Here is a 13875-nt window from a genome sequence, read left to right as displayed (position 1 = left end):
GAGATGAATGGAGAGGAACGGCAAAGTGATGAATTATATTTTGGACATGCTGAGATTAAGGTCTCTCTGGAACATATAGCCTGTTGCATATATAGTTCTAGAGCTATGAAGAAAGGTCAGGATGAAATCATAGATTTGAGAATCTTAAGCAGTTGGGTGGTAGGGAAGCTCTAGGAGTGGCCGAGATCACAGAAAATAGGCCAGTGGAAAGAAAGAGGCCTAGGACTAAGCTTGAAGGAATTCTAATGTTTGAATAGCCAGAGAGTTCAGAAACCAGGAGTGACCTGTCACAGAAGCTAAGGAAGGCAGATTCAAGAAAGGAGGAAGTGGTCTTTGTGATGAATATTACAAAGAAAGAAATGCTAGAGACAACAAGGAGGAGGTCATTGATGATCTGGATGAGCATTTCACTGGAGGTGTATGAGACAAGTAGTAAATTGGACATGAGGAAGTGAAAGTAGGAAGTGTGGGCAAATTATAAGGGGAAACCCAGATGGAAAGGGGAAGATGGTAGTTGGAGGAAGACATGGGCCTAATGGATAATTATTTTTGTTAAAGAATAAATAGAGTAGGTTTAAATGCCAACAGGAAAGAAAAGAGGAAGATGTTGGTAATACAAGAGAAGAAGATAGACTGAAGTACTGGAGGTGTTGGGAAATTGGACTCAGAGCCCAGGAGAAGGGCTCTTTGGACAAGAAGAGAGGGTCCCCTTCTGTTCTGACAGGAAGAAATGGCTGGTGACCCAGATGGCTTGGTGGAAGGAAATCAAACTGTGGCAGGAGCGCAGTGAATAGACTCTGTAGCCAAATGACCTCTTTCTCTTTTGAGACCTGTTCATGCCTTTTGTGCTTATTATACTGAATAATGTAAAGTGATGAAATGAGAGTTTAAAATCAAATGATTGTTTTTATGAAAGCTGATCTTTAGAAAAACCTTAAAACTGTAAGTTGTTACTTTTTCTTTTTGTCCAAGTGGGTGTGGGTAATGCAACTGTAAAAGTTTGGATTAAGAAAACAAACCAAAAATCTAGGATGATTTTGCACTCATTTGCTTCATCAAAAGAAATGTTAATTGAATGCCACAAATGATAGATTATTGGCAGATTTCTGCAGAACTCCAATTAATGGACTCCCTGAAAAATGCTTTGGTCCTAACTCAGAAGATTAACAAATGGAGGTACACAATTTAGGTTAAAACAAAATGTTTAAATGGTACGTGTATCGTTTATTTGGTGATTCTGTTTTTTATAATTCTTTATTTTTCAATTTCAGTTGGCATACAATTTAGTTTCAGGTGTACAACATAGTGATTAGACATTTATCTCATTACAAAGTGATTGCCCCGAAAAGTCTCATACCCATCTGACACCATACATGCTTATCACAATATCATTAACTATATTCCATATGCTGAACTTTACATCCCTGTGACTATTGTTATAACTGACAATTTCTACTTCTTAATCCCTTCCCCTTTTTCACCCTCCAAAACCCTTCCATCTGGCAACCATCAATTTGTTCTCTGAATCTATGAGTTTGTTTTGTTTGTTCCTTTATGGTTTTTTTTTTTAGATGTCACATGTAAGTGAAATCATATGGTATTTGTCTTTCTCTGTCTGACTTATTTTATTCTGCATAGTATCCTCTAGGTCCATCCATGTCATAGCAACCATTTTTTTACGGTTGAGTAATATTCCATTGTATATATATACCACTTCTTTCTCTATGTGTTTTTAAAGTATATTTACAATTGTTCTTTCTACTTTTATTGATATATGACTGACAAGTAATACTTGCATATATTTAAAGTGTACAATGTGATGTTTTGGTATATATATACATTGTGAAATGATTACCAAAATCAAGTTAACATCTATTACCACATAGTTACCATTTCTTTGTGTGTGATGAGAACAATTGAGTGTACTGTATATTTGTAACTTGCTAAGAGAGTACATTATTATTAACTAAAGTCACCATGCTGTATATTAGGTCTCCAAAAGTTATTCATCTTATAACTGAAAATTTGTACCCTTTAACCCACATCTCCCCTTTTACCCCACTCCTCAGCCTCTGGTAATGACCATTCCACTCTCTAACTGTGAGTTCTATTTCATAGATTTGTATGCAAATGAGACCATGTAGTAGTTGTCTTTTTGTATTTGGCTTATTTCACTTACCATAATGTTCTCCAAGTTCATTCATGTTGTTACAAAAGGCTGGATTTCCTTTTTCATGGCTGAATAATAATATGTATATTACATCTTCTCTATCCATTCATCTATGGACATTGAGGTTTTTTTCATATCTTGGCTACTGTGAATAATGGCGTAATACATGTGGGGGTGCAGATATTTCTTTGAGCTACTAATTTCATTTCCTTTGATAGTTACTTGGAAGTGGGATCACTGGATCACATGCTGGCTCTATTTTTAATATTTTTAAGGAAGCTCCATATTTTTTTCTATATTGGCAGTACTAATTTATGTTATCACTAACAGCATACATGGGTTCCCTTTTCTCCACATCTTTATCAACACTTCTTATCCTTGTCTTTTTGATGATAGCTGTCCTAACACATATGAACTGATAACTTATTGTAGTTTTGATTTGCATTTCTCTGATGATTAGTGAAATGAGCACCCTTTAATGAACCTGTTGGCCTTTCATATGTCTCCTTTGGAAAAATGTCCATTCAGGTGCTTTGCCCATTTTTAAAATTGAGAGGTTTTTTTGTTTTGTTTTGTTTTGTTTTGTTTTGCTATTGTGTTATATAAGTTCCTTATATATTTTAGATCTTAACTTCTTACATATGATTTGCAAATATTTTATCGCATTCCATAGGCTGTCTTTTCAACTTGTTGATAGTTTCTTTTGCTGTACAGTAGCTTTCTAGTTTGATGTCATCCCACTTGGTTATTTTTTGCTTTTGTTACCTTTGCTTTAGGTGTCAAATCCAAAAACTTATTGCCAAGACTGATGTCAAGGAGATTTCTGCATGTGTTTTCTTCTAGGAGTTTTGTGGTTTCAAGTCTTACTTTCAAGTTTTTAATCCAGTTTCAGTAGATTATTATGTATGGTGTAAGACAGGGGTTCAGTTTCATTCTTTTGCATGTAGCTGTCTAATTTTCCCAACACCATTAACTATTCTTTCTCCATTGTAAATTCTTGTCTCCTTAGTCATAAATTAATTGATCGTATATTCATGAATTTATTTCTGGGCTCTCTATTCGGTTCCATTGATTTTTCTATGCCTTTCACAAATCCTTTTCTTGCCTAATTGCCCTGGCTAGAACTTCCAATTCTGTGTTGAATGGGAGTGGTGAGAGTGAGCATGCTTGTCTTGTTCTTGATCTTAAAAGAAAAGCTTGCAGCTTTTCACTGAGTAGGATGTTAGCTGTGGGGTTGTCGAATATGGCCTTTACTATGGTGAAGTACGTTCCCTCTATACATAGTTTGTGAGATTTTTCATGAAAAGGTGTTGCAGAAAAAGCATTTCACAAAGTTCATCTATTGAGCTGATTATGATTTTTTTCTTTGTTAATGTGGTATATCATGTTGATTTTTCTTTACAAATGTTTTGCACATGTTAGCATTTTTTTGTTTTTGTTTTTTGCATGTGTCCCTGGAATAAATCTGACTTGATCATTTTATATGATCTTTTTAATGTGCTGTCAAATTCAGTTTGTTAATCTGTTGAGGATTTTTCCATCCTCGTTCATCAGAGATAATTGAGTTCTAATTTTCTTGTGTTCTCAGCTGGCTTCATTATCAGGGTAATGCTGGCCTCTTAAATGAGTTTGGAAGTGTTCCTTCTTCTTTAGTTTTTATGGAGGAATTTGAGAAGGATAGGTATTAAATCTTTTTTAAATATTTGGTAGAATTCACCAGTGAAGCCATCTGGTCCTGAGCTTTTTCTTTTGGTGGGAGATTTTTGATTACTGATTCAATCTTCTTATTAATTATAGGTCTATTCAGATTTTATATTTCTTCATAATTAAGTCTTGGTAGATTCATGTTTCTAGGAATTTATCCATTTCTTCTATGCTATCCAACTTGTTGGCATATAATTATTCATAGTAGTCTCTTATGATCTTTTGTATCCCTGTGGTATGTGTGTTTCCTTTTTAAAAAAATTAATTAATTTTTTATTGGGGTGACATTGGTTAATGAAATCCAGTAAGTTTCAGGTGTACAATTCAACAGTAAGGCATATATATATACATTGCATTGCGTGTTCACTGCCCACAGTTAGATTCCTTTCTGTTACCTCATATTTGACTCCTTTTACCCTATTCCTTTTTTATTTCAGTCTTTGAGTCCTTTTATTTTCTTGGGTAATCTAGCTAAAGGTTTGTCTATTTTTATCTTTTGAAGAACAGCTCTTGGTTTCATTGCTCTTTTCTATTACCTTTTTAGTCTCTTTTATTTCCACTCTCATTTTTATTTTCTTTCTTCTGCTAGCTATAGATTTAAGGACATGTTAGATGAGGTGAATCTAACATATATTTACAAAACATTCTACCCAACAGCATTGGAATATACATTTCTCTCCAGCATGAAATTATTTTTCTAGTTCCTTGAGGTGTGAAGTTTGATTGTTTAAGATTTTTCTTTTCCATGTAGGTATTTATAAACTTAAAACTGCTGTATCCCATAAGTTTTGGTATATTGTTTCCATTTTCATTCTTCTAAAGATATTTTGGTTTCTCTTTTAATTTCTTCTTTGACCTATTGGTTGTTCATGAGCATGTTGCCTAATGTGCACAAATTTGTAAATTTTTTAGTTTTCTTCTCGTAATTGATTTCTAGTTTCATACCTTGATGGTCAGAGAAGTTGCTTGAAATCATCTGAATATTTTAAAATTTGTTAAGATTTGTTTCGTGGCCTAACATATGATCCATTTTGTAGAATGTTCTATGTGCACTTAGGAGTAATGTTTACTCTGTTTCTGTTCAATAAAATGTTATGGAAATATCAGGCTCATCTAATGTGTAGCTTATGCCAAATCTTTCCTTATTGATTTTCTATCTGGATGATGTGTCCATTGTTGAAAAGTCCCTTACTATTGTTGTATTGATGTCTATTTCCTCCTTCAAATCTGTCAATATTTATTTAATATATCTAGGTACTCCTATATTGCATGCAGAAATATTTACTAACATATCCTCTTGATGAACTGACCCCTCATCATTATTTAATGATCTTCTTTTTCTCTTGTTACAGACTTTGGCTTACAGTCTATTTTGTCTGATATAGGTTTAGTTACCCCCCCTTTCTTTTGCCTGGAATATCTTTTTCAATTCTTTTACTTTCAGTCTGTGTGTGTCCTTAAAAGTGAAGTGAGTCTTTTGTAAGTAGTATATAGTTGAGTCTTGTTTTTTTTTTTTTTATCCATTCAGCCACTGTCTCTTGATTGGAGGATTTAGTCTATTATCATTTAAACTAATTATTGATAGGTATGGACTTACTATTGGCATTTTGTTAAATGGTTTCTGGTTGTTTCATGCTGCTGTTTTTGTCTCACTTTTCCTTTGTCATTTGATTTTCTGTACGGTAGACCACATCAAATAAGAGTCTGCTTTATTTTCATGCTGAACATGGCGAAGTGATGTACATCTTTTGAGAATATGGAAAAAGCAGTGACATAGAAAGTTTGAAGAAAGTGGGAAAAGTTTGAATTAGTCATTAATGTAAATGGTCGAGACAACTGGCTTTAGAAATACGGGCAGCCTTGTCGTCATGTCCTGCGATTCCTCAGAGGGCATGTGAATACAATCCATTTCCAGGAGGGCACAATCTTACAACCTCACCAGGAACATATTTCAGAGTCAATGGATGGAGCAAAACTTTATTTTACCTATCTGGTCACTTTTAATTTCATACAGAATCAGCCTTAGGCATCCAGAAGCTCATTTTCTCTCCACTCCACTCTGGTATCTCCACTCCAGGCTCATTCTGGCAGGGTAAAGGTGGATCCACTTGGTTGGTCATTCCTTACAGTTATAATACCTTCCTCCCTACCCCTACACTCAAATTTCCTATTCTTCAAACTACAGTATTATTAATAAGACCAAAATAAAACATATAAAACAACCTGTTGTTAATATTGAATGCCTTTTCAATGGAGAATAGCTCTCTACTTAAGGCAGTGATGGAAAAGAATGGAGCAAAGAGAAACAAGAACCTTGTGTTGCCTCACTGAGGCTCATTGATGTGAGACCATGACTTTACGCAAACCTGTGATTTTTCTGAAGCGATATTTGGTAGTCCTAGTGTAGGAGTGGGGTTGTCAGAGAGCTGAACTGATCCAAAGCTGGGATATTCTGGAGTTATGCGAGGCCAAACCACAATGAGGTCAGAGATTTGACAACACTGACAAAGAACAAGTGAAATGACAGCCTTAGAGGACCAGTCTGGGTACGGAAGGAAGTAAAGACTGTGGCAAGAAGGTAGGGGGAGGGCAGGGGGGGAAGGGCGATGATAAATAAAAAAGGGAAAATGATAGATATCAGGCATAGCAGTCTTGATGAAGATAAAGAACAGGATGATTTTTTTTTTTCTACCCTCTAACGAAAAGTATATCTGTAGAGTAATGGATCTCACCTTGGGAAGGGGAAGGGATTTTTGTATCTCACCCCATGAGAAGATATTTGGCAATGTCTGGAGACACTTTTGGTTGTCACAATTGGGGTTGCTACTGGTATCTAGTGAGTATTGGTCAGAGATGGTGCTAAGCATCCTATTGTGCACAGGATAGCCTCCCCAAACCAAGAATCATCCAGTCTTAAATGTCAATAGTAACAAGACAGAAAAACTCTGCTCCAGAGTGTCATTGTAATATGAAAAATTAAGTGTCCTCGCAAGAGGAAACATAACCCAGGATTTTTTTGAAATGCCTGGCTAAGGAACTCAGTTTTCAGCACAGTTCACACTGCTTCGAAGGTGAATGTGAAGGTCTATGAAAAGGGAGGTAGGTTTCAGGAATCCCTTTGAGGGTGGTGGTTGTGACTGGAGCCTTCAAGCAACCCTCCATGGCCCAGTACCAGATGTCACCTCTTTATACAGACAGTCACCAAGAGGCTGCCTCAGAAACTGGATCTGCCTCATGGTGTGGAATGATGACCCTTCAATCCCTAGAGCAAAGATACTCTCTATTGTCTTGGAGGCAGCCTCTGCTACTTTAAAATGTCCTCTTTCTATTTATATAAGTTTGGATTGTTTTCATAGCCGGGGAATGCCTACATTATTTTCTCCTTAAATTGCCACAAATATTAGTCAACTTCATAGCTATACTCTTATCCTGTTATTTTTTTCCTTTTATTTGTTATTTATAGACCAGTTATCTAAAGCTAGTGACAAGAGACTGGATCTTTTTTAGTTTTCCTGAAAATGCTAGCAAATTTTCTTTGTGTTCTAAAAATACATAGACAACTTCTGTACTCTATCTTGCTACAGAGGGCGGGTCATTTCTGATTGCTCATTAAATGTTATATTTGGAAAATAGTCTCTGTATTCTGCTCCTCCAATGTGGGGAAATTCCACTATTACCAAGATCACAGATTGAGAAGTCTCAACAAGTTTGGGTAAGACAACCATACAAATAGCATACGAGAGTTAGAGCAATTGTTCTCCAATCTTATCAGAACCACCTGGAGAACTTAGTAAAATACAGATTTCTGGGCCCTGTTCCCAGAGTTTCTGAATCAAGAAGCCTAGGGTAAGGCCAAGAATTTGCATTTCTGACAAGCTCCTAAGTGATGCTGATGTTACTTTTCCTGGGATCACAATGTAGATTTTTATATTTATTTTGATGAATTCTGTTTCTATATTAGGTTATATTTAAGAAAATGGCCCTTCATGTTTCAGCACCATATAGTACGTTACTCTGTTAGAGAAAGGCTAGATTTAGTTCTTGAAACCGGTATTCCTCAGAACACACATATCTTGGAAAAACATTAAGCCCTATAATGTTTTCCAACCTTGCATGTTCCCAGCAACTGTCGCTATTATTTTTAATGATTTATTTTCTATGATCTCTCAAAAATGACCAATTTAATAAATTTTCACCAAAACTGTACATAAAAACATAAAAATCTAGAGTTGAGTCAGGCTCTAGATATTGGGCCCAAGTGACCATGTTCCTCATTTGTATAAGATACCAGTTAAATATCCTATTAAAATGACATTATCTCTTTTATCTATTCATTCTTTTTAATCATTTTGGTTTACAATAATCACAAAAAATAGGATAGTGTTTTAGAATTTCCTTTTGCCTCATGCTCTTGAAATTTTCATTCCTAGTGTGAAGATGTGGTGATATTATTTTAAATATTCTTGTTTTTTAACCATTAAAATTTTAAACAATTTGTAGAGACCAAATTCCACAAGATAAATTATAAAAGCTGAATAATATTTTTCAGAGACCTGACAGCAATGTAATAAATGACCCTATATTTTTATGGAAAATATCAGAGGCCTGTTTCAATATTTCAAATACCTATTTTGTAAAAATCTAATTTCATAATATTTTAATAGAAACAATATGACTAGGGTTCTATGGTCAAATTAATTTAGGAAATGATGGATTAATCAGTTAAATAGTTTCTGGAAGGACTTCTCAGTGAGTTTAATATGCTTGTAATCATTATGAATCTGTAGCCATGACTTTTTTTCAATGTGACATGTTTGAAAAATTCTGCTTTTTTAAAAAAGTATAGTTGGTATACAGTATTATACTAGTTTTATTAGTTTCAGGTGTACGGTATAATGATCATCACTTACAATGTGATGACTCCACTAATTCTAGTAATCATCTGTCACCATGCACATGTATTACAGCATTATTGACCATAATCTTCTTACCTTTTTTACCCATCCCCCATTCTCCTCCGTCAACTATCCCTCTGGTCTCTGTTTCTGAGTCAAGTTTTGTTTTGTTCATTTGTTTTGTTTTTCCACATACATATGAAACTATATAGTATTTGTCTTTCAGTTACTTCACTTAGCATAATGCCCTCTAGGTCCATCTATATTGTCTCAAGTGGCAAGAGTGTATTTGTTTTATTGCTGCATAATATTCCATTGTACACACACACACACACACACACACACACACACACACACACACACACAATCTTCTATATCCATTCATTTATCAGTGAACACCTAGGTTGCTTCTATGTTTATTCTGCAATAAACATAAGGGAACATATATCTTTTCAAATTAGTGTTTCCTTTTTCTTCAGATAAATACCTGAGCGGAATTAGTGGATCGTATGGTAGATCTATTTTTAATATTTTGAGGAATCCTTATACTCTTTCCATAGTGGTTGCACTAATTTACAGTTCCACCAATAATGTATGAGGGTTTCCTTTCCTCCACATCCTTGCCAAGACATGTTATTTGTTGGCTTTTTGATAATAGCCAGTCTGACTAGTATGAGGTGGTATCTCATTGTGGTTTTGATTTGCATTTCCATTTCCCTGATTATTAGTGATGTTGAACATTTTTTCATATGTCTGTCAGCCATCTGTATGTCTTTGGAAAAATGTCTTTTCATATCCTCTGCCCATTATTTTATTGGATTTTTTTTTGTCATTGAGTTGTATGAGTTCCTTATATATTTTAAATATCAACCCCTTATCTGATATATCATTTGCAAATATATCCTCCCATTCAGTAGGTTGTCTCTTTTTGTTTGATGGTTTCTTTCACTGTGTAGCTTTTTAGTTTGATGAAGTCCCATTTGTTTATTTTTGCTTTTGTTTCCCTTGCTTGAAGGGATATATCCAAAAAGATATTACTCAGATTGATGTCAAACAGTTTACAACCTATCATTTCTAGAAGTTTCATGGTTTCAGCCTACATTCAAGTTTTAATCCATTTTGAGTTTATTTTTGTATATGGTTTAAGACAGTGGTTTCATTTTTTTGCATGTATCTCTCCAATTTTCCCAACACCCTTGTTGAAGATTTGTTTCTCTGTTGTATATTTTTGCTTCCTTTGTCATAGATTAGTTGACCATATAAGCAAGAGTTTATTTCTGGGCTATTCTGTTCCATTGATCTGTGTGTCTGTTTTTGTGCCAGTACCATAATGTTTTATTATAGCTTTATTATAGTAGTAGAGTTTGAAATTAGGGAATGTTATACATCCAACTTTATTCTTTCTCAAGATTGCTCTGGCTATTTGTGGTCCTTTGTGATTCCATATAAATTTTAGTACTATTTGTTCTAGTTCAATGGGCATAGTTTCAGTCTTGCAAGATGAAAATATTCTAGAGCTCTGTTACACAACAATGTTAATATAGTTAACCCTACTGAACTATACACTTTAAAATGGTTAAATAGTAAATTTTGTTATGTATGTTTTACAATTTAAAAAATAAAATTTTTGTATTATATTGAGGGGGGTTGAGGAAAGGTAGAAAGACCTTGAGAATAAATCAAAGGGTTTACCAAAATGCAAGGTTAAGAGCACCAGTCCAGGTTGCTTTGGTCTTGATTCTGACTCCATACATTATGAGCCGGGTAACACTGTCAAGTTATTTAACTCTCTGAGCCTCAGTTTTCTCATGTGGAAATGGATTAAGACCAGCATTTATCTTTAGGGTTGTTAGGAGGCTTAAATTAATACATGCTCAGAAACTGTGCCTGCCATAGTAAGAATTTAATGAAATTTAGATTTTATTCATATTCCCTCAGAATTGCAACAACTCAAGAGAATGCAGATTGCAGGATTGGACAGATTGTTCCAAGAATAAATGTATTCTATATATAACAAAAGCATAGAACACTAAACACATTAGTGCCATTCCCGACTTAGTTGTAACATAAGTATAATTAATTGATGTAAGTGATCTATTTGTAGTATGAAATTAAAAAGTTAAAGAAGTGTTAAATCAGAAAAAGCCAGTATTCATAAATTTATAAATATGTAGAAATATATTTTCTATTTTTAAAACTTTTCAGAAAATTAGAAAAAAGTGTGTGGTTGGGAGGGAAATTTCCTCCTACTTTCTTAGGTCTTTTAACTGGCCTAAGAATTAAGCTGACGTAAGACAAATTTACAGTTGAAAAGTATACAAACTCATTTTTGTGCTTGTGTATATGGAGTCTTCAGAAGGAAAATGAAGACCTGAAGAAGCCATTAGGCCCCAACATGTATATACCTTTTTGCTCAAAGAAAGAAAATTGTGGTTATGTAACAAGACAAAGGGGCTTGGGCTAGGGTCAGTATAAATTGTAGGATAGTGACTAGGAAATACATGGAAGATCGGGTCTGTTTGTGCAGGTCCATTTCAGCATCCCAGTCTCTGGTAATAAGGATGTTCTTCTCTTCCTGGTGCAGGGAGGGCATCTTTCTCAGGGAAAATTTCATGTCCTGCTTTTACATAGAAAAGGGCACAGAGACTGTCCTGCATCTTCTGTTTCTCAAGCACCTTAAGCTCAAAATAACATGCCAAAGTAGCTTATTTTGGGGTGGCACACTCTGAAACTTTCAGAAAAAAAGGTGATACACTATACATAATAGAAAGGTCAGTATCAAACTCTATTACATTTAATTAAACAGTTGGTACTTGTAAAAGAATAGACAGCCAGATGAATTCAATAGATTAGGAGTCCCTCCTTACCCACCACCACCTCCTTTCAAACGGATCCCAGAATAACATAAGAACTTAATAATTGGTAAATGTAACATTTCAAATTAATGAAAAAGGAGTAGTCACTGAATGGCTATAGGGCAAGTGATTAATATTTTGGAAAGAAAAAGAGGACTTCTATATCATTATAGACTAAAATAAACTGGCTAAATCAAAACCTTTAGTGTAAAACTATGAAACCACATGACACCTAGGAAAAAACATAGGTGTATATTTATTTGATCTTGGAGGGGGGTTCTTTTTGTGCATAAAACAAAATTAAGAATAAAAGACATATTTAACCCCAGAAAAATTAACTCTGGAAAGAGCATTGTATATAAACTTTCTGTAGGACAATTGAGCAATTTCGATCTGTAACTACACTTCAAGAAATTCATCCTAAACAAAATAGCAAAATATTTGTGTAGACAGATGTTAACTGTCTACCTATTACCCATAATAGTTAAACTTTCCAAACACCCTAATGTTCCATAAAAGGGGAATATTTAAATAAATCATTGGCTTCCTGTTCCATACTCATTCTAGGTAAATCGGGAAGTGGCAATAGAAGCATATTTAGAACTATAACTACAAAATAATTGGCTACAAAAAAGATTTAAAAATATTTTGTTGGAGGTGGCTCCATAGTGTAGTGGTTAGCACTTCTGCTTTACATGAAGAAGGTCCTGGGTTCACGCTCCAGGTGGAGCCACGGACCGTACCCCTGGGTGCGCCAGGCCCCCTAGGTGCTCCAGATCCCAGGTGAACTCCCAGAGCATGTGGGAGGAGACGCCCCGCCTTCAGAGATCCAGTTCTTAAGGGGAAATGGCAACATCCATAGGTCAGGGGTGGAAGTGTGTGTGGGGGCGGGGAGCAGATTAAAGAGGAGAAAAAAAAATTTTTTGTCTATGGCCATGCCACCCTGAACAAGCCCAATCCCATCTGATCTTGGAAGCTAAGCAGGGTTGGGCCTGGTTAGTACTTGGATGAGAGACCACCTAGGAAGATCACGTGCTGTAGGCATAAAATATAAAAAATTAGGGATTGTAAACTGACAAGGTCCTTGCAATCTGTGAGGTCAACCAAAGGTTGCTTCGCCTATATAAAGGCCTAGAAAAAGATAAAGAAATACCCGTGTTAATTATGATTTTTCACTAAGTGGTGAAATTATAGCGCTTTTCTGTATTCCTGAATTTTCAACAATGAATACACGGTTGTTATTATAATTAGAAAACTAAAAATATGCTACTAATGTTATTATAAAGAAATAGAATAGCCTTTATTCTACAGTGAATATTAAAAATTTTATTTTACATATAATCTAATTCATATCCATCCCCCCCACCACCACCCGGAATGAATATTTCAGGCATGATAACTGCTTTTCCTGATCTCTGTTAAATCAAATAGGACACTATGGGCTCCTAAATAATTAAAAAGTCAGGTACTTTGTGCTATTGGTCTAGATGTCAATTCTGGTAGATAGATGGGAAGCTTTTTGGGTTATTGCTCACTCAAGCAAGTATTAAATGAGATTTCTAAGAGTTCTACTAAGTCATAAGCTTACATAATCTAGACTTCTCATTTTAGTGTCGCCTTTTAAAAAATATATTTTATCACAAAAATTATTTTAACATATTTATTCTCAAGTTAAAATGCAACAGATTTCTCCCTGCACATGGGTAAATGTGGGAAATACACCTAACGGTCAGCCAAGAACTAGGACTGCCTAAGGAACTGTAAATCAAATGCCAGAAAAACATAGCTAGACAAAGATTTCAGATAATTCTTTATTGACTCTCTCAGAACACACTTACCTTAAGCAATGGACAGTCCTCCAAATTGACCAGTGGCTGAATATTACCCAGAAAATGTGGCCAAGGTTAAAAATGTGTATATAACTTGCTGCTCCGCTCCACCACTCTCCCAAATAAAATAACCAAAACAAAGAGACTAGAGGCTCACATACCTAAACCCATAGTCCTAGGAAATCATCAACTATGATCAATTATAGGTTTTCCATTGTCCTTTCTGCATACATCCCCATTCCTTCTCTGGGCCTAGCCTGTCAGACAGTTGGCTATTTTTGACATGACTTCCGTTTCAAGAATGCCTTTAAATCTAGGTTTGGGCACGTGACCAAAGGCTGGCCAATTTGTAGATTCTAGCCTGTTAACCATGTGAACCAAATTAATCTAGAGGCCAAATCGATGGACATTTTTGTGTGAAT

The 13875-nt window shown here is 35.1% G+C and overlaps 1 pseudogene; it reads left to right on the top strand.

The window, feature by feature from the left end:
* Positions 1–12549: 12549 nt before the first annotated feature.
* Positions 12550–12668, top strand: LOC112480413 (annotated as a pseudogene).
* The last annotated feature ends 1207 nt before the right edge of the window (positions 12669–13875 follow it).

The sequence above is a fragment of the Pteropus alecto genome, unplaced genomic scaffold, assembly GCF_000325575.1.
Source record: "Pteropus alecto unplaced genomic scaffold, ASM32557v1 scaffold103, whole genome shotgun sequence".
NCBI lineage: Eukaryota > Metazoa > Chordata > Mammalia > Chiroptera > Pteropodidae > Pteropus > Pteropus alecto.
The sequence above is the reverse complement of the archived record's forward strand: the minus strand, read 5'-3'. Positions and strand labels throughout refer to the sequence as shown.